General features: G+C 38.7%; 1 long non-coding RNA gene and 1 pseudogene across 1 annotated transcript; one reads left to right on the forward strand and one right to left on the reverse strand.

Moving 5' to 3' along the window:
• Positions 1-924: 924 nt before the first annotated feature.
• Positions 925-21,163, reverse strand: LOC144380564 (uncharacterized). The gene is made up of 4 exons (XR_013444758.1): positions 21,043-21,163; positions 12,692-12,748; positions 1,873-1,978; positions 925-1,020 (listed from the first exon to the last, which is right to left on the reverse strand). It is a non-coding gene; the product is annotated as an uncharacterized LOC144380564 (long non-coding RNA).
• On the forward strand, positions 8,394-12,210 carry LOC118521117 (ATP synthase peripheral stalk subunit d, mitochondrial pseudogene; annotated as a pseudogene).
• Positions 21,164-21,567: the final 404 nt, after the last annotated feature.

Below are 21,567 nucleotides of genomic sequence, written 5' to 3' on the forward strand. Positions count from 1 at the left end.
CAAAAATGGACAGGGCAAGAAACAACAAATGTTGGAGAGGTTGTGGAGAAAGGGGAACCCTCTTACACTGTTGGTGGGAATGCAAGTTGGTACAGCCACTTTGGAAAACAGCGTGGAGGTTCCTCAAAAATTTAAAAATAGAGCTACCCAATGACCCAGCAATTGCACTCCTGGGTATTTACCCCAAAGACACAGATGTAGTGAAAAGAAGGGCCACATGCACCCCAATGTTCATAGCAGCAATGTCCTCAATAGCCAAACTGTGAAAAGAGCCGAGATGCCCTTCAACAGATGAATGGATAAGAAGATGTGGCCCATATATACAATGGAATATTACTCAGCCATCAGAAAGGATGAATACCCAACTTTTACATCAACATGGATGGGACTGGAGGAGATTATGCTAAGTGAAATAAGTCAAGCAGAGAAAGTCAATTATCACATGGTTTCACTTATTTGTGGAACATAAGGAATAGCATGGAGGACATTGGGAGAAGGAAGGGAAAAATGAAGGGGGGGAAATCGGAGGGAGAGATGAACCATGAGAGACTATGGACCCTGAGAAACAAACAGGGTTTTAGAGGGGAGGGGGTTGGGGGGAATGGGTTAGCCCAGGGATGGGTATTAAGGAGGGCATGTACTGCATGGAGCACTGGGTGTTATACGAAAACAATGAATTGTGGATCACCACATCAAAAACTAATGTATGGTGACTAACATAATAAAAAAAAAAGTGTTCTAAGGTCCTTGTGTTATTTGGGAGGGGAGATTAAGATACTAACTTTAGTTTTTGGTAATTTTGCAGGGTAACATTTCAAGGATAACTATTAAAACAAGAGAAGTAGAAGGTATCACCTCCAAAACATTGAATTGAAGAAACTCACAGTACTGAATGTTCAAATGAATGTTTATTTTACGTGGAAGCTGTGGATGATTCAGTTCAGGCTGTAGAGAGATCATCACCTTTGTTCACCTCTGAATCTGAATCTTTTTGCTTTGGTACTTCTACATGGATTGTGTCTGCATGAAAGAAAGATAGATATGTAAATCTTTTATCATTTCTACATATTTTTCTTTGTGGTTCTAAAATAAATTACAAATATTTTTACATAAAACTCTGGTCAATCTTATTATCTAATACCCAAAGCTTTGTCAGGCCTCCTAAAACAAGCATTCAGGAACCTGAGGGCCCAATACATCACCTAAAGACTCAAGGAAGAAACCTTGTAAAGACTTCTAGAAACAATACTCTGAAGCCATGACACGGTCTGCCATATGCTTCAGCTACATTCAACCACATTTTCACTTCCTGCATCCACTTCTCTGCCCACACTGTTTTCTCTGCCTATAATGCAAAACTTCTATTATCTATACATCTACTGATTGAAATCCTCCCTATCATGTGATACCCCTTACCCGGGAACCTTCCATCCCTGATCTAATCATTCCCTCCTTTGATCTCTCATGGTGCTTTGTGCTTTCCTCTCTGTTTATATGTTTATCTGGCCACCTATTTTTAAATCTTAGCAATCAACTTAGGTATCACTTCTCTGGAAAGTTGTTCCTGAAATCTCCAGGCTGAGTTATCCACCTCTCCAGCACCAATGACAGTTAGGTTTGTTGAATGAATGACTAAAACTGAATAGGTATCAGAACCCAGTTGAGGTTTAACAACACAAGTTTGTAGAGGACCAGGTCTGCACAGTTCTGTGTCTTTTTATAATGCTGAAAATGTTAGAATTAGTTTTTCTTCTATGAGAGACCAACAGTACACAAAAGATGTATAGAGTGTAAGACTCTTCTAACACTGGTCCTGCCTCCAGTGATTATACATCTCTGCCAAGGCCCTAAGCAACAGAAGTTCAAACATACGTTATTTCTTGTTGATGGAGCAAGAGTTGCTGGTGCTTAAGCCTGGTTGCATATGAATCATGGGTTGAGGTGCCATCAGGGAAGGAGCTCCCATTGGAGTTTGAACCTATGAATTCAAATGGAAAAGAAAACAAAAAGTGAAAATTACTATTTCTCCTAATATAATAGTGCCAAGAGGACAGGCAGCCCCCCACGGTAAATATTACATTTGATGAATGTCAACTGAAAGGAATGCTAAATGCTAGAGAGAAAAATAGATCTGTGAAGGAGCTGCTTGTAACAAAGTGTGAAGGAAAAAGACCTAAAGAATAGTTCTTGAGGGGCGCCTGGGTGGCTCAGTCAGTTAAGCATCTGCCTTCGGCTCAGGTCATGATCCCAGGGTGCTGGGATCGAGCCCCGCATCGGGCTCCCTGCTCGGCGGGAAGCCTGCTTCTCCCTCTCCTACTCCCCCTGCTTGTGTTCCCTCTCTCGCTGTGTCTCTCTGTGTCAAATAAATGGATAAAATCTTTAAAAAAAAAAAAAAAAGGTTCTTGAAAAGGAGGGATGAATTAACTGCCAAAAAGGCCTACAAAGGACTCTTTATGAGAAAAAGAACTCCTACATCTCAAAGCCAATAATCCTCATGGGAAAGAGAAGGGAAGTCTGTAGGTAGACATGGAACATATTAAATATACAACGAGATATATGTATCTTTGATGAAATACTTTAGTACAAGTATGTGATTTGATATGACAATTTAAAAGTTAAATGTAAAGGATATATAGAAATTTTCCTGGTGAAAGGACTGAGGGAAGGGCAGGCAGGCACAACATCAAATCTTGCTTTGACATCTCTCTAGTTTGTATTATCTTTCCAGTGACCTGATAAGTTTAGATTTTTTTCCAGCTTTATTGAGGTATAATTGACAAAGCAGTATATATTTAAAGTGTACAACATTATGATTTGGCATTTGTATACAGATTTTGAAATATATTCAAAAGATGAAAGAAGGACATTTAATGAAAGACAAATATAAGGAGGTTGCACAGACCTATTAAGATAAGACTCTGACCATCTCCTTCCCCATTTAAACCTCTTAAATGGATCCTCACTAAGTGCAGACAGTGTGAAACTCCTCGGCATGACTTTCCAAGCCTACTGCTTCTCGATCTGTATCTATTGCACTTTTTCCTCACAAGTTGAGGCAGTATGGGCTATAGTTAAGGACAACTGGGTAAATTAGAAACTGTTGAAATGACTCATATCTAAAGATGAATGATTAATGTGTTGACCTGCTGAGAGGTTTCTGGTGATATGCTGCAGGACTGTGTCCTTGGTCTTCCAGATTATCTTTATCTAAGTTATTAATGAAAATGTAGGACACTTGTGCATTGAACATGTGAATAACATATATATATTGGAAGGGATAATAAATATATTAAATAGACTCAGAAACATTAATGTGCTTGCCAGGCTAGAGATAGGATCCTAAATGAACAGATTAATTTTAACAGAGAAAATTGTTAAGTTTTGCTCCTGGATCTTAAAAATCCCCATGGGGGTATTGGTAGAAGTGAATAGGGGAGAAGTGAAAATGACTAATAGAATTTTAGTTGATAATAACGTTAAGTTTTCCTGTCCTTCTTTCTTCTTTAACATTTATTTATTTGAGAGAGAGTGCGTACCCATGTGCACACAAGTGGAGAGAGGGGCAGAGGGAGAGGAAGAGACTCTCCAGGAGACTCCCTACTGGGTGAAGTGCCTGATGTGGGGCTCGATCTCACAACCCTGAGATCACGACCTAAGCCGAAACCAAGAGTCGGACACCCAACCGACTGAGCCACCCAGGAGCCCCTCCTGTCTTTCTTGTCTTAACCCTATGCCAGCAATTTAGAAGCAGCTCCCAGCTATCTTCAGTGTACAGGGCTGCCACTTCTGCAGGACCAAACAAAGGGCTTGATAAGACTTCCTGCCTTACAGGAATAGAGACAATATACAGTAACAGTCACCTTACAGGCAATAAAATGGCACTAAATTCATATCTTTCAATAGTTACTCTGAATGTAAATGGGCTAAATGCCCCAATCAAAAGACACAGGGTATCAGATTGGATAAAAAAAAACAAGACCCATCGATATGCTGCCTACAAGAGACTCATTTTAGACCCAAAGACACCTCCAGATTTAAAGTGAGCGGGTGGAAAATCATTTACCATGCTAATGGACATCAAAAGAAAGCTGGGATGGAAATCCTTCTATCAGACAAATTAGATTTTAAACCAGACTATAATAAGAGATGAGGAAGGACACTACATCATACTTAAAGGGTCTATCCAACAAGAAGATCTAACAATTGTAAATATCTATGCCCCTAACATGGGAGCAGCCAATTATATAAGCCAATTAATAACAAAATCAAAGAAACACATTGACAATAATACAATAATAGTAGGGGACTTTAACACCCCCCTCACTGAAATGGACATATCATCTAAACAAAAGATCAACAAGGAAATAAAGGCTTTAAATGACACACTGGACCAGATAGACTTCACAGATATATTCAGAACATTCCATCCCAAAGCAACAGAATATACATTCTTCTCGAGTGCACATGGACCATTCTCCAGAATAGATCACATCCTGGGTCACAAATCAGGTCTCAACTGGTACCAAAAGACTGGGATCATTCCGTGCATATTTTGGGACCACAATGCTTTGAAACTAGAACTCAATCACATGAAGAAAGTTGGAAAGAACTCAAATACATGGAGGCTAAAAAGCTTCCTACTAAAGAATGAATGGGTCAACCAGGAAATTAAAGAAGAATTAAAAAAAAATTCATGGAAACAAATGAAAATGAAAACAACTGTTCAAAATCTTTGGGATGCAGCAAAGGCGGTCCTAAGAGGAAAGTATATAGCAATACAAGCCTTTCTCAAGAAACAAGAAAGGTCTCAAATACACAACCCAACCCTACACCTAAAGGAGCTGGAGAAAGAACACCAAATAAAGCTTAAACTCAGCAGGAGAAGAGAAATCATAAAGGTCAGAGCAGAAATCAATGAAATAGAAACCAAAAGAACAGTAGAACAGATCAACGAAACTAGGAGCTGGTTCTTTGAAAGAATTAATAAGATTGATAAACCCCTGGCCAGACTTATCAAAAAGAAAAGAGAAAGGACCCAAATAAATAAAATCATGAATGAAAGAGGAGAGATCACAACCCACACCAAAGAAATACAATTATAAGAACACATTATGAGCAACTATATGCCAGCAAATTAGGTAATCTAGAAGAAATGGATGCATTCCTAGAGACGTATCAACTACCAAAACGGAAGCAGGAAGAAATAGAAAACCTGAAGAGACCCATAACCAGTAAGGAAATTGAAACAGTAATCAAAAATCTCCCACAGAAACTAATGATGTAATGTATGGTGATTAACATAACAATAAAAAATTTTTTAAAAATCTCCCAACAAACAAGAGCCCAGGGCCAGATGGCTTCCCAGGGGAATTCTACCAAACATTTAAAGAATTAATACCTATTCTGAAACTGTTCCAAAAAATAGAAATGGAAGGAAAACTTCAAAACTCACTTTATAGACGAACCATGAGAGACTATGGACTCTGAGAAACAAACTGAGGGTTCTAGAGGGGAGGGGGGTGGGGGGATGGGTTAGCCTGGTGATGGGTATTAAAGAGGGCACATACTGAATGGAGCACTGGGTGTTATAGGCAAACAATGAATCATGGAACACTACATCAAAAACTAATGATGTAATGTATGGTGATTAACATAACATAATAAAAAAAAACCTCATTTTATGAGGCCAGCATTATCTTGATCCCAAAACCAGACAAAGACCCCATCAAAAAGGAGAATTACAGACTAATATCCTTGATGAACATGGATGCAAAAATTCTCACCAAAATACTAGCCAATAGGATCCACAGTACATTAAAAGGATTATTCACCACGACCAAGTGGGGGATTTATTCCTGGGCTGCAAGTTTGGTTCAACATCCACAAATCAATCAATGTGATACAATACATTAATAAAAGAAAGAATAAGAACCATATGATCCTCTCAACAGATGCAGAAAAAGCATTTGACAAAGCACAGCATCCTTTCTTGATTAAAACTCTTCACAGTGTAGAGATGGAGCGTACATACCGCAATATCATAAAAGCCATCTATGAAAAACCCACAGCGAATATCATTCTCAATGGGGAAAAACTGAGAGCTTTTCCCCTAAGGTCAGCAACACAGCAGGGATGTCCACTATCACCACTGCTATTCAACATAGTACTAGAAGTCCTAGCCTCAGCAATCAGACAACAAAAAGAAATAAAAGGCATCCGAATCAGCAAAGAAGAAGTCAAACTCTCACTTTTTGCAGATGATATGATACTTTATGTGGAAAACCCAAAAGACTCCACCCCAAAACTGCTAGAACTCACACAGGAATTCGGTAGAGTGGCAGGATATAAAATCAATGCACAGAAATCAGTTGCATTTCTATACACCAACACTAAGACAGAGGAAAGAGAAATTAAGGAGTCGATCCCATTTACGATTGCACCCAAAACCAGAAGATACCTAGGAATAAATCTAACCAAAGAGGCAAAGGATCTGTACTCAGAAAACTATAGAATACTCATGAAAGAAATTGAGGAAAACACAAAGAAATGGAAAAATGTTCCATGCTCATGGATTGAAAGAACAAATATTGTGAAAATGTCTATGCTACCTAGAGCAATCTACACATTTAATGCAATCCCTATCAAAATACCATCCACTTTTTTCAAAGAAATGGAACAAATAATCCTAAAATTTGTATGGAACCAGAAAAGAACCCGAATAGCCAGAGGAATGTTGAAAAAGAAAAGCAAAGCTGGTGTCATCACAATTCCAGACTTCAAGCTCTATTACAAAGCTGTCATCATCAAGACAGTATGGTACTGGCACAAAAACAGACACATAGATCAATGGAACAGAATAGGGAGCCCAGAGATGGACCCTCGACTCTATGGTCAACTAATCTTTGACAAAGCAGGGAAGAATGTCCAACGGAAAAAAGACAGTCTCTTCAACAAATGGTGTTGGGAAAATTGGACAGCCCCATGCAGAAGAATGAAACTGGACCACTTCCTTACACCACACACAAAAATAGACTCAAAATGGTTGAAAGACCTAAATGTGAGACAGGAATCCATCAAAATCCTTGAGGAGAACACAGGCAGCAACCTCTTCGACCTCTGCTGCAGCAACTTCCTCCTAGAAACATCACCAAAGGCAAGGGAAGCAAGGGCAAAAATGAACTATTGGGACTTCATCAAGATAAAAAGCTTTTGCACAGCAAAGGAAACAGTCAACAAAACCAAAAGACAACCAACAGAATGGGAGAAGATATTTGCACATAACATATCAGATAAAGGGCTAGTATCCAAAATCTATAAAGAACTTATCAAACTCAGCACCCAAAGAACAAAGAATCCAATCAAGAAATGGGCAGAAGACATGAACAGACATTTCTGCAAAGAAGACATCCAAATGGCCAACAGACACATGAAAAAGTGCTCAACATCACTCGGCATCAGGGAAATACAAATCAAAACCTCAATGAGATACCACCTCACACCGGGCAGAATGGCTAAAATTAACAACTCAGGAAACGACAGATGTTGGCAAGGATGCGGAGAAAGGGGAACCCTCCCACACTGTTGGGGGGAATGCAAGCTGGTGCAGCCACTCTGGAAAACAGTATGGAGGTTCCTCAAAAATTTGAAAATAGAGTTACCCTACCACCCAGCAATTGCACTACTGGGTATTTACCCCAAAGATACAAATGCAGTGATCCGAAGGGGTACGTGCACCGCAATGTTTATAGCAGCAATGTCCACAATAGCCAAACTATGGAAAGAGACAAGATGTTCATCAACAGATGAATATTATGCAGCCATCAAAAAATGAAATCTTGCCATTTGCAACGACGTGGATGGAACTAGAGGGTATTATGCTAAGCGAAATAAGTCAATCAGAGAAAGACAAGTATCAAATGATCTCACTGATATAAGGAATTTGAGAAACAAGACAGAGGATCATAGGGGAAGGGAGGGGAAAATGAAACAAGACAAAACGAGAGAGGGAGACAAACCATAAGAGACCCTTAATCTCAGGAAACAAACTGAGGGTTGCTGGAGTGGAGGGGGGTGGGAGGGATGGGGTGCCTGGGTGATGGACATTGGGGAGGGTATGTGCTATGGTGAGTGCTGTGAATTGTGTAAGACTGATGAATCACAGACTGGTACCCCTGAAACAAACAATACATTATATGTTAATTAAAAAAATGAGAATACCTGAAAAGACATTTTTCCAAAGAAAAATGGCTAGATGGCCAATAGACATATGAAAAGATGCTCAACATCACTAACCATCAGGGAAATACAAATCAAAACTACAATGAGGTGTCACCTCACACCAGTCAGAATGGCTAAAATTAACAACACAGGAAACAACAGGTGTTGGCGAGGATATGGAGAAACGGGAACCTCTTACTCTGTTGGTGGGAGTGCAAGCTGGTGCAGCCACTCTGGAAAACAGTATGGAGGTTCCTCATACCCTATGACCCAGCAATTGCATTACTGGGTATTTACGCCAAGAAAATGAAAATACTAATTCAAACAGATATATGCATCCCTATGTTTATGGCAGCATTATTTACAATAGCCAAGATATGGAAGCAACCTAAGTGTGTACTGATAGACAAGTGGATAAGGAAGACAGAATATTATGCAGCCATAAAAAGGGATGAGACTGTGTCATTTGCAACAACATGACAGGACCTAAAGGGTATTAGGCTAAGGGAAATAAGTCAGACAGAGCGAGACAAATATCATATGATTTCACTGATGTGTGGAATCTAAAAAACAAAACAAATGAATAAACAAACAAGCAGCAGAATCAGACCTGCAAATACAGAGCACAAACTGATGGCTGCACGAGGGGAGGGGGGTGAGGGAGGGGTAAAACGGGTGTGGGAGATACAGACTTCCAGTGATGTAATGAATATGTCATGGGAATGAAAGGCACAGCACAGGGAATAGAGTCAATGATACCGTAACAGCACCGTATGCTGCCCCATGGTAGCTACACTTGCGGTGAGCATAGCATTACAGAGAGAGATGCTGAATCACTATGCTGTGCACCTGAAACTAATGTAACATTGTCTGTCAACTATACTCAAATAAAATTTTTAAGAACGTTAAAAGAAAAGAGGTAGGAGGAAGGGAGGAAAACTAAGAAAGTACGGTGTTTCCAAATCTAAGAGTGTTTCAAGAAACATCCTTCTTCCCTCACTGGCTACTCCTTTTCTACCTCCTTTGTAAGTTCCTCTGCATCTCCCTGCCCCATGAATGGCAAGTCATCCCAGAGCTCACTCCTTGGACCTGTGTTACTGTCTACACTCACTCCTAGGTGATCTCATCTACTCTCTCCTGACACTCTTCAGGACTTCTGCATTGACCACTCCCTCTCCCTGGAACTGATCTTCCACGTGGCCTATTCCCTCTCCTCTTTCAGTTTTCTACTTAAGACTGAGTCATATTCTCAATAAAGTGTTCACTGGAAACCTACCCCAATTCTCTAAATTCTTCTTCCCTGCTTTAAATGTCTTCCTAGCATGTCACCTTATTTATTTTATTTATTGTTTGTACTCCCCACCATTAGAATGTATGTCCCGCAAGGGCATGGATTTTTGTTTCTTTTGATTATTGCTATATTCTCAGCTTCTAAAACAGTACCTAGAACATAGTAGATGCTTAAGAATATGTGCTGGCTGAGTGATAGAAGTGTTGAGTAAGATAAGGGCAGAAAAGTAACTCATTGGGTAATAGTGGGGTACCATTTATATGGGGTAGTCAAGAGTGGACTCATTTGTTCAGATCCCTGAAGGAAATAAGGTAGTGAGCAAAATGGGTATCTAGGAAAATAGTGCTGCAAGGCCAGGGCACAGAAAGTTGCAAATGCCCTGAGCTGGGAGGATGCCTGGTGTACTCAAAGAGCAGCCTAGAATGAACTAAGCCAGGCAAGAGTGCCAGGATATGAAGACAGAGAGAGAGCATGGAGAACCTTGGCTTTTACTCTGAGAGAAATGGGAGGGGGGCAGTTATACCTAAGTGGCTTGGTCTAACTTATACTGTAAGCCAATCACTTATGAAGCAAAAGAAAGAGGCGTCAAGCAGGACTCCAAGGTTTTTGGCCTGAGCAACTGGAAAGATAAAGTTGCCATCAGCTGTGATTAGGATGGCTGTGGGTAGAACAGCTCTGAGGAGATCAAGAGTTCAGTTTTGGACACATACTGTTTGAGATGCCTATTATGCATTCAAGTGAAGATGTCAATTAGGTAGTTGGATATATAAATTGGTAGCAGGGAAGAGCTCTAGACTGGTGATACAACTTTGGGAGTCATCAGTGTATAAATGTACATTTAAAGCCATGGTGTAGATGGAATCACCAAGGGAATGAATGTTGATAGAGTAGGTACTCAGAGATTGATCCAGAGATTGATCCTGTCCAATATTTAGTGACAGGAAAGAGGAAACTGAGAAGGAACAAAAGGCTGAGAGTATGATGTCCTAGAAGTTAAGTGAAAGCAAGCATTCAAGGAGGGAACGATCAGCTGTATGAAATGCCATTGGTAAGACATGATGTGGACTGAGGAGGGGCCACTGGTTATCATAATATGGAGGTCACTCATGACTGAGATAAGAACAATGGGGGCAGGCAGAGTCCTCACTAAAATAGGTTCAAGAGAATTCTTTGGAGGAATTTTTCAGTAAAGGGATAAAATATACTACTACATGGTGAATGCCACTGAGCCATTATAATGAATAAGCACCAATCTATATAGATCTCAAAAACATAAGTAGGAAATGATAATGATTATAATCAGTTTTTTAAAAAATCATATAAAATAATACTACTTATTTTTCCACAGCAAACAATGGAAATGTTCTGGAAGGCCATACATAAATTCGTCACAGTCATTGTCTCTGGAGAGGTGGAGGGTGACTAGCACTAGGAGTGTGCCAAGATTATTTTGGTTTTATTTGTAAAATTTCATTAAAAATGATCTGAAAAAATGTATGACAAAATATTAACACGTAGTAATTCAGGGTGTTGAAGCATGGATGGCTATTATCTTCTGTACTTTCCTGTATTTTTAACATTTTTCCAAATTAACAGCACCAACAAGAACACGAGTGAGTTGGTGGTGAGGCTGTGTAGACTGAACTTCAGAGTTTCCATTAACTGTATTATATCACATGAAATTTATGTAAACGCATTGAAGCTATAAAAACTATAAGAACTTATAAGCTATAAGAACTGCTGATTGCAAACAGCTTTTAAGTAAGTAAAGAAAAATTTTAAATCATGAAAACATTGCCAAATCGGCAGAACAGAAATAACAGATTAAATGAGCTAGAAAAGGGTTGGATAAAAAGCCTGAAATCAGAAGAATTCCAGATATTTTGCTTGTATTAACAATTTCTCCCATTGCAAGTCTTGAACAATAAGAACAAATTCAGCTTATTAAATTTCACTTTTTTTACCTGCTTGATAAAGAAGGGAAATGATCCCAAACAAAACAAAATGAAATAACAACAAAATCCCTGCAGAAAGGGAGGAAAACCAGCAGCAAACCAGGCCTAAACTTAAGAGGTAAAACTATAAGAATCTTAGAAGAAAACATAGGGGCTCCTTGCTGCTATGGACTGTGGGCTGCCGGGGTCGGTGAAGGATCTCAAGATGGCTGGGGCAAAAACTTGCTCTAGAAACTAGTGACTGGGTAGCTTTTGGGGAGATCATACCCTGAAACCAGAAGGCCATTGCTAACACCCTGAAATCCTGGAATGAAACACTTACCTCCAGGTTGGCTACTCTCCCTGAGAAACCACCTGCTATCAACTGGGCTTACGACAAGGCCAATGTGGTGAAGGCTGGTTTGTTGGATGAGTCTTTGAGAAGCACTTTAATGCCCTGAAGTTTCTTGTGCCAGAGAATAAATACACTGTTCAGGTGGATGCTGAAGAAAAAGATGTGAACAGTTGGGCTGAGGTTTTGTCTCTCTCAAAGGCCAGGATTGAGGAATATGAACAAGAGCTGGCGAAGATGAAGAACATAATTCCATTGGATCAGATGACCACTGAGGACCTGAATGAAGTCTTCCCAGAAACCAAATTAGACAAGAAGAAGTATCCCTATTGGCCTCACAAGCCAATCGAAAATTTATAAACTTGAGTTGGGGAGAAAGCTCTGGCCCTCGTATTATAAACGCTGGACATTTAAAATAAAGAAAAAGAAGAAGAAGAAAACATAGGGGGTAAATTTCATACCACTGGATTTGGCAATGAATTCTTCAATATGACACCAAAAGTCCAGGCAACGAAAGAAAAAAAAAAATAGATAAATTGGACTTCATGAATGTAAACTAAGGCTTAGTTGAATCTCTATTATGTGCATATTGATTATTCCTATTTTGGATTATCTATTAATTCTAGAACAGCTTTCTCTAAACTATTCCACTACCACACATCCCTTCTCCTCCCCATTTCTAGGGTTCCTTTCTCTATTCCCTTTATCCATCACACAAAGCCTTTGCTATATCATTTCTCAAAGGGCTGCTATTTCTTTTTCCAATGTGAGGGAAGGACATGGATGGACTACCTTCCGTTTTAAATGATCTATATCATGCTTTTTTTGTTAGTGCAAACCATGGGGAATTTTACCTATATCTCTCACTCTTGATATCTTAAAAGGGTTTTTTCTTACCGTTCTATACATAGGCACTTGCTGTGAAGTCACTGGATAGCCCACTGGAGGCAATACCTTAAAGGAAAGTGTCAGTTACTATACAGTACATTTTCTACTAGTATTTAATAAGAAATGTTGTAAGATACAGAAAAAAATTCTGCTACATATTTAATTTTGAGAACAAATACATGGAACCATTTCTAGGCAGGACAATGATCTTTCCTTGAACATGACAAACTTAGGACTAGACAGACATATAAACCAATGAAATAGAAGAAGGAGCACAGAAAAAACCCTCACATATCTAGTCAATTGATTTCTGACAAGGGTACCAAGACCATTCAATGGAAAAAGGACAGTCTTCGACAGATGATACAGGGACAACTGGATAGTCACATGCAAAACAATAAAGTTGGACCTTTACCTCACAGTATATACAAAAATTAACTCAAAATTGATCAAAGACCTAAACTTAAGAGTGAAAACTGGAAGAATCTTAAAAGAAAACATAGGCGGTAACTTTCATACCATTGGATTTGGCAGTGAATTCTTAAATATGACACCAAAAGTCCAGGCAACAAAAGCAAAAAGTAGATAAACTGGACTTCATGAAATCTCTAAAAATTTTGTGTATTTAAGGACACAATCATGGGAGTAAAAAGACAACCCACAGAATGGAAGAAAATATTTCCTAATCATGTATCTGATAGGGGATTAATATCCAAAATGTACAAGAACATCTACAATTGAACAACAACAAAACAAATAACCAAATTCAAAAATGGCCAAAGGTTTTGAATAGACATTTCTCCAAAGAAAATACACAAAAGGCAAAAAATCACATGAAAAGATGCTCAACGTCACTAAACATTAGGGAAATGAAAATGAAAATCACAATGAGATATTAATTCACACCCATTAGCAGTGGCTATAATAATTTTTTTTTAATCCAGGAAACAAGTGTTGGTGAGTGTGTTTGGAAGCTGGAACCCTCATGCATTGCTGGTAGAAATATAAAGTGCTTTAGCCACTGGAGTAAATGGTATGACAATTCCTAAAAAAAATTAACCATAGAATTACGATATGATCCAGCAATTCTACCTCCAGGTATATACCCGAAGAATTGAAAGCAGAAACTCAAACAGATATTTGTACACCAGTGTTCATAGCAGCATTATTCACAATAACCAAAAGATGGAAACAACCCAAATGTCCATCAGTGGATGCATGGATTAACAAAATGTTGTAAATATATACAATGGAAAATTATTTCGGCTTAAAAAAGAATGAAATTCTGAGGCTACAACATGGATGAATCTTGAAGACATTACACTAAGTGAAATAAGCCAGACACAAGAGGACAAATAATGTATGAATGCACTTATAATGAGGTACCTATAATAGTCAAATTGATAGAGACAGAAAATAGAAAAGTAAACATCAGCAAGTAGAGTACGGAAAACACCAGAATTAAAAGTACCACTGAACTGGAAGTGAATTTATCCTTTTTCCCTTCCATTATCCTCCACACTGGACTGAAAGCAGCCTGAAACCTGGAAGAGATCACTATTGTACAGATGAGAGAAAATTCCGGAAGTCTGGCTCTGACCTGAGTAGCTCTAAAGAGAACTTCTAAAGCTCAGAGAGAGTCAGAAAGTCCCCCAGTGTTTTTCCTTTTTCCTCCTTTTTCTCTATTCTATCACGCCCCAGCTCCCAGTGCTATCAGGGCAACAAAGGTGGCCAATATTCCAAGGAGAGAAGTTTTCTTCTCCATTAGGTGGAGCTGTGGCTCCATGAGCGGAGGGACAATTTTTTTTTTTTTTTTTAATTCTCTCTGTCCTACCGCCACTTGGAACGCTGACTTGTCTCAATCACAGAAGTGAGCAGAGTTTTGGACCAGAGGAAAATACTGGAGAGAAAGCAGAGAGAGAAAAACACAGGGAAGCTGTTTGTGAACTCCTGCGCTCATGGTGCCCCCCCTCCACCTGTGCAGGGGTAGGTTTGATTTTCTTTTAATTAAGTTTTTATTTAAATTCCAGTATAGTTAACACAGAGTGTAATATTAGTTTCAGGTGTACAATATAGTGATTCAACACTTACATACAACACCCACTGCTCATCACAACGACTGCACTCCTTCATCCCCATCCCCTAGCTCACCCATCCCCCTGCCCACCTCCCCTCTGGTAACCATCAGTGTCTTCTCCATAGTTAAGAGTCTGTTTCTTGGTTTGCCTCCCTCTCTTTTCTTCCTTTTGCTCAATTTGTTTTGTTTCTTAAATTCCACATATGCGTGAAATCATAGGGTATTTGTCTTTCTCTGACTTAGTTCACTTAGCATGATACTAGCTCTATCCTTGTCATTGCAAATGGCAAGATCTCATTCTTTTTTGTGGCTGAGTAATATTCGTGTGTGTGTGTGTGTGTGTGTGTGTGTGTGTGTGTGTATACACACCAAATCTACCAAATCTTTTCTTTCCTCAGACCTTAGAGTAGGGTTCAGTGTAGGGCTGGAATAGGGGTAAAGGTTAGGGTTATGGCCAGGGTGACGGTATGAGCCTATTGTTCTGTAGTTCAGAGACCTCTACAGAGGGATAAATTTAGGGCAAGTGTAATAGTCAGATTGATGGGTTAGGGGTAGGTGTTAGCAGTTAGTGGTTAGGGGTAAAGTTTAGGGTTTGGCTTAGGATTGGGTTTTCAATTACAAGAAAAAAAAAAGAAGAATACTCTCTACCTCTATCCATGTCATTACACATGGCAAGATTTCCTTGTTCTTCACGCCTGAGTAACATACCATTGTATATATACACCAAATATTTTCTTTCCTCAGATCTTGGAGTAGGGCTTGGTGTAGAGTTGGCATAAGGATAAGCATTAGGGTTAGGGCTGGGATAAGGGTATGGGCCTACTGTCCTGCAGTTCAGAGACCTCTACAGAGGGATGCATTTAGGTAGAGGGTTATGGTCAGGGTGAGGGCTTAGGATTAGGGGTTAGTGGTTAACAGTTAGGGGTTAGAGTTAGGGTTTGGCTGAGGGTTAAGTTTTCAATTAGAATACTCTCTAGCTCCATCCATGTCATTGCAAATGGGAAGACTTCATTCTTTTTAGAGCTGAATAATATTCCACTATAAATATATACCACACCTTCTTCATCCATTCATCTATCGATGGACACTTGGGCTGTTTCCATACTGTCAATAAGGCTGCTGTCAACAATACTGCAGTAAACTTTTGGATGCATGTATCTCTTTGCATTAGGGTTTTTGTATGCTTTGGGTAAGTACCCAGTAGTGATTGCTGGATGATAAGGTAGTTCTATTTTGAACTTTTGAGGACCCTCCCTACTATTTTTCAGAGTGGCTGCACCAGTTTGCATTCCCACCAACAGTGCAAGAGGTTCCCCTTTTCTCCCCATCCTCACCAACATCTGCGGTTTCCTGTGTTGTTGCTTTTAGCCATTCTGACAGCTGTGAGGGGATATCTCATTGTGGGTTTCATTTACATCTCCCAGATGATGAGTGATGCTGAGCATCTTTTCATGTGTCTGTTGGCCATCTGTATGTCTTTCTTTTAAGATTTTATTTATTTGTCAGAGAGAGAAAGAGAGAGAGATTGCACAAGCAGGGGGAGCAGCAGAGGGAGAGGGAGAAGCAGGCTCTCTGCTGAGCAAGGAGCTCAATGTGGGACTCGATCTCAGGACCCTGGGATCATGACCTGAGCTGAAGGCAGACGCTTAACCAGCTGAGCCACCCAAGTGCCCATCTGATTGTCTTCTTGGAGAAATGGCTGTTCATGTCTTCTGGCCATTTTTAAATTGGATTATTCATCTTTTGGGTGTTGAGTTTGATAAGTTCTTTATAGATTTTGGATACTAACCTTTTACTGGATATGTCACTTGCAGATATCTTCTCCCATTCCATAGGTTACCTATTAGTTTTGTTGATTGTTTCCTTTGCTGTGCAGAAGCTTTTTATTTTAATGTAGTCCCAATAGTTTACCTTTGCTTTTATTTCCCTTGCCTCAGGAGATGGATGTCAAAAGAAAGCCAGGGTAGCAATATTTATATCATACAAAATCGACTTTAAAACAAAGACTGTAGGGGCGCCTGGGTGGCTTAGTCAGTTAAGCGTCTGCCTTCAGCTCAGGTCATGATCTCAGGATCCTGGGATTGTATCCCTTGTCAGGCTCCCTGCTCAGCCGGGAATCTGCTTCTCCCTCTCCCTCCACTCCTACCCCCTGCTCTCTCTCAAACAAATAAATAAAATCTTTAAAAAAAAATAAACAATAGGGATGCTTGTGTAGCTCAGTCGGTTAAGCATCTGCCTTCGGGTCAGGTCATGATCCCAGGGTCCTGGGATCAAGTCCCACACTGGACTCCTTGCTCAGTGGGGAGCCTGCTTCTCTTTCTGCCTGCCACTCCCCCTGCTTGTGCTCTCTCTCTCTCTCTCTGACAATTTAAATAAATAAAATCTTTAAAAAAAATAAAAAATAAAACAAAGACTGTAACAAAAGACAAAGAAGGACACTATATAATCATAAAGAGGATGATCCAATAAGAAGATACGACAATTGCAAATATTTATGCACCCAACATGGGAGCACCCCCAAATACATAAAACAGTTCATAACAAACATAGAGGAATTAACCGATAGTAATACAAATAATAGTAGGGAACTATGACATCCCACTTACATCAATGGACAGATTATCCAAACAAAAAATCAACAAGGAAACAATGGCTTTGAATAACACACTGGAACTGATGGATTTAATAGATATATTGAGAACATTCCATCCTAAAACAGAATACACATTCTTTTCAAGCACACATGGAACATTCTCCAGAATAGATGACGTATTAGGTCACGAAACAGGTCTCAACAAATTCAAAAAGACAGAAGGCATACCATGCATCTTCTCTGACCACAGCACTATGAAACTAGAAATCAACCATAGGAAAAAATATGGAAAGCCCACAAATACATGGAAGTTAAATAACATGCTATTAAACAATGAATAGGTCAAAGAGGAAATCAAAGAATAAGTCAAAAATTACATGGAAACAGATGAAAATGAAAACACAATGGTAGATCTGATCTTGATGAACATACCGAGGAATGATTACAGGGGAGAGGCCAACACCCAGGCCCCAGGCTGACCATCGGGTGGCACACATGCAGGACAGGCCCGAATAGCAGCACAAAGGCTGCAGAAACCGAGCTGACGCTGGCTGGAACCACAGGCCAGAGAAGGAGGCAGAATGTGCAGCTTAAACCTAACCAGGTCAAATCCCTGCTAAAACACAAATACCAACATTCTCCATAAAATTTAATAAGGCCCAGAGACAAAGTAATAGTCAAGAATGTCCAGGACGCAATCCAACAAAATAATAGTCAAGAATGTCCAGGACGCAATCCAAAATTAGTTGACCCATGAAGAGCCATAAAAATCTCAACTTGCATGACAAAAAGGTAATCAACATACACCAATGATGAGATGACACAGATGGTGAAATTATCTGACAAAGACTTTCAAGTGGCCATTATAAAATGCTTGAATGAGTAATCATGAACACTCCTGAAATAAAAGTTAAAATAGAAAGCATCAGCAAAGAAACAGAAGATATAGGAAAAGACAAATGGAAGTTTCACAACTAAAAACTGCAATAACTGAGATAAAAATACACACTTGAAGGACCCAATATCAGAATGCAGATGACAGAGGAAAGATTCACTGAACTTGAAGACAGACCAATGGAATTATTTATTCTGGAGAACAGGAAAAAAAAGATTTAAAAGAAACAAAGAGCCTCAGGGACCAGTGGGACCACAATCTAAAGGTCTAATATTTGTGTCATCAGAGTCACAGAAGGGAAAGAGAATGACTATAGTGCTGAAAAAACATTTGAAGCATTAAGGGCAGAAAACTTCCCAAGTTTGGCAAAAGATATAAAAATGCAGATTCAAGAAGCTGTACAAACCTGAGCAGAATAAACTCCCCAAATCCATGCCATCATATTCAAACTTCTGAAAATGAAAGACAAAGAAAAATATCCGGAAAGCAGCCACAGAAAAACTATGCAATATCTACAGGGGAACAAATGATTCAGATGACAGGATTTTTCACCAGAAACCATGAAGCCAGAATAAGGATTTTTCACCAGAAACCATGAAGCCAGAATAAAGTGGCCCATCTTTCAAATGCTAAAAGAAAAGAACTGTCACTCCAGAATTCTGTATCCAGTAAAAATTGCTTTAGGATTGGAACACTACATCAAAAACTAATGATGTAATGTATGGTGATTAACGTAACAATAAAAAATTTTTAAAAATTGCTTTAGGATTAAAGGTGAAATGAAGCCATTCTCAAATGAAGGAAAAATAAGAGAATTCATCGCCAGAATTGCTAATGGATATTCTTCAGGTAGAAAGGAAATGATACTAGAAGAAATGAAGGAAGAGCAACAGAAATGGTAAGTATCTCGGTAGATATAACAGGCTATTCTCCCATTCTTGAGTTCTGCAAAAAGTGTAAGATTGTCTGATTGGTCTTTTCCTTTTTTTTTTTTTTTTTTAATCTGATTGGTCTTTTCAATGTAACATAAAAGGAGGAAGGTAAGGGGACCTATATGGTGCTAATGCTTTTACACTCCAATTGAAATGGTAAAATTCTTATTCTAAATGGACTGTGAAAAGTATGTATTTTGTACGTGCTAGAGCAAACGCTAAAAAACCATACAGAGAGATATAGTCCAAATCACAACATATAAATTAAAAGGAAATACTATTCCAAAATATATTCAAAGAACCCAAAAGAAGGCAAGAAAGAAGAAACAGAGGAACAACAATGACGATGAATAGAGGGAAAAAACAGAAAATAACAAAATGGTAGCCCTAAATATAAATACATCAGGACCAAATTGACATTTATGGAACATTCCACCCAACAACAGCAGAATACACGTGTTTTTAGGTGTTCGCAGAATGTTCGCCAAAATAGACCATACCCTGGGTTATAAATCAAATTTAACAAATTTAAAAGAATTTAAAGCATACAACATACTTTCTATGACCATAAAAGAATTAAATTAGAAGCCAATAATAAAATCATAACAAAAAAATCTTCCAATGCTTAGAAGTTAAACAACATACCTCTAAACAATCTCTGAGTCAAAAAGAAATTAAAAATACATTGAACTGGACAAAAATGAAAAAAAACATCTAAAGCAGGGACTTTTATACCATTAAACAATATATTAGGAAAGTATCAAATCCATAATCCAAACTGCTTTCTTCAGAAACTAGGAGAAGAGCAAAATAAGCTCAAGTCAAGCAGAAGGAGGGAAATAACAAAGATAAAAGCAGAAATCAATACAATTAAAAACAGAAAGCCAATAGAGAAAATTCAATAAAACTAAAAGTTGGTTCTTTGATATGATCAACGAAATTGATAACTCTGCAGCAAGACTGCCAAAAACAGAAGACACAAATCACCAATATCAAGAATGAAAGAACGGAAATCACCAGATCTTGCAGCCATTTAAAGGAAAATAAGGGAATAATATTAATAGCTTTTCTAACGTAAATTTGACCCCAACTGTTAGGTTGTTTCTACACTTCTTCCTATTTATTCCAAACCCCAAAATTCCCTTGCTATACCCTTGCTAGGTTCTTAGTCATCTGTGTCCACTATGAAGCAGCCACACCTTTCCTCAGTACATTTTGAAATTACTTACTCCTGTTTCCCAAATCCTCTCAAAACTCTCATTCCTAGAACGTACCTCAGCTGCATATTAGGAAAACAAAGTCACTGTGTACTCAATAGATAATATGCAGTTTGTTCTATCATTGGACCAATGAAGTTTTAAAGCAAAATCATATAAAAATAGCACAGGTCCACATCCTTAAGCCCTTGGGGCCAAATGTATTTTGGAATTCAAAATGTTTTGTATTTTGGAAAAATAATTTAGAAATTACACAAAGAATATATTAGTAACACCCCAGGGGGGGCTGGAATAGCACCCTGTTAATCAAACACATTAATATCTCTGCAGCAAAACACAAATGCAAAATTCATGTGTGAATATTTACAGTTAGATAAATAATAACTGCAGCCTCATCTGAGTCCAGATAAAGTTTTGCAGCCAAAAGAGTTTGTTGCAAACTTAACAAAAACAACAACAACAACAAACAAAAAACCTTGTTTTCTGGAGCTTTTTGAATTTGAGAATTGCAGATAATTTATTGGGGACCCATATTTCAACTTTCAATCTATTAGCAACTCCTGTCAGTTCTATCTCTCAAATCTCTTTCCTTTGATCTACGGCTACCATTCTAGCATTCTAGGTAACAATACCTAATGAACATTACCATGTGGGGAACAGGAGGAGTAGAAATATGTCTCCAGAGCGTTGATGTGCGGGTGTAGGTATTCAACTGCCACTTCATTCCACCAGGAATTTCCATCTCTGAAGGCTGAGGCCACTTCATGTCAGATCTAAGATGGGATTTATAAATCAGCCCATTTTGGAGAATGACAAATCTACCATTTAAACATAAAGTCAGGATACAGCCCTTGAGACAATGTTCATGCTTCTCAACAGGTAAGAGATAATAGGACGGAATCACAAAACAACGCCAAAAAAAAGACCATTGGCTGTTTTTGTATAGGAAATTAAGTTATCATTTCAAAACTAAAAGTTTCTACTGGGTTTTGCTAGATAATGCCAAGTTTAAATTCCCCACTAATGAAGTTTGAGAGTTAATAGAAAGAATTCAATAGTAGCAGTTTCCCATAAATAAAGTGACTTGAGTGAATATATTTTATTCTAAACTATCTTAATAGTGTATCTGGAGAAAAAAACTAGTATACCCTCATGGTAGTAGGTCAAGGGG

The sequence above is a fragment of the Halichoerus grypus genome, chromosome X (assembly GCF_964656455.1).
Source record: "Halichoerus grypus chromosome X, mHalGry1.hap1.1, whole genome shotgun sequence".
Classification (NCBI taxonomy): Eukaryota; Metazoa; Chordata; class Mammalia; order Carnivora; family Phocidae; genus Halichoerus; species Halichoerus grypus.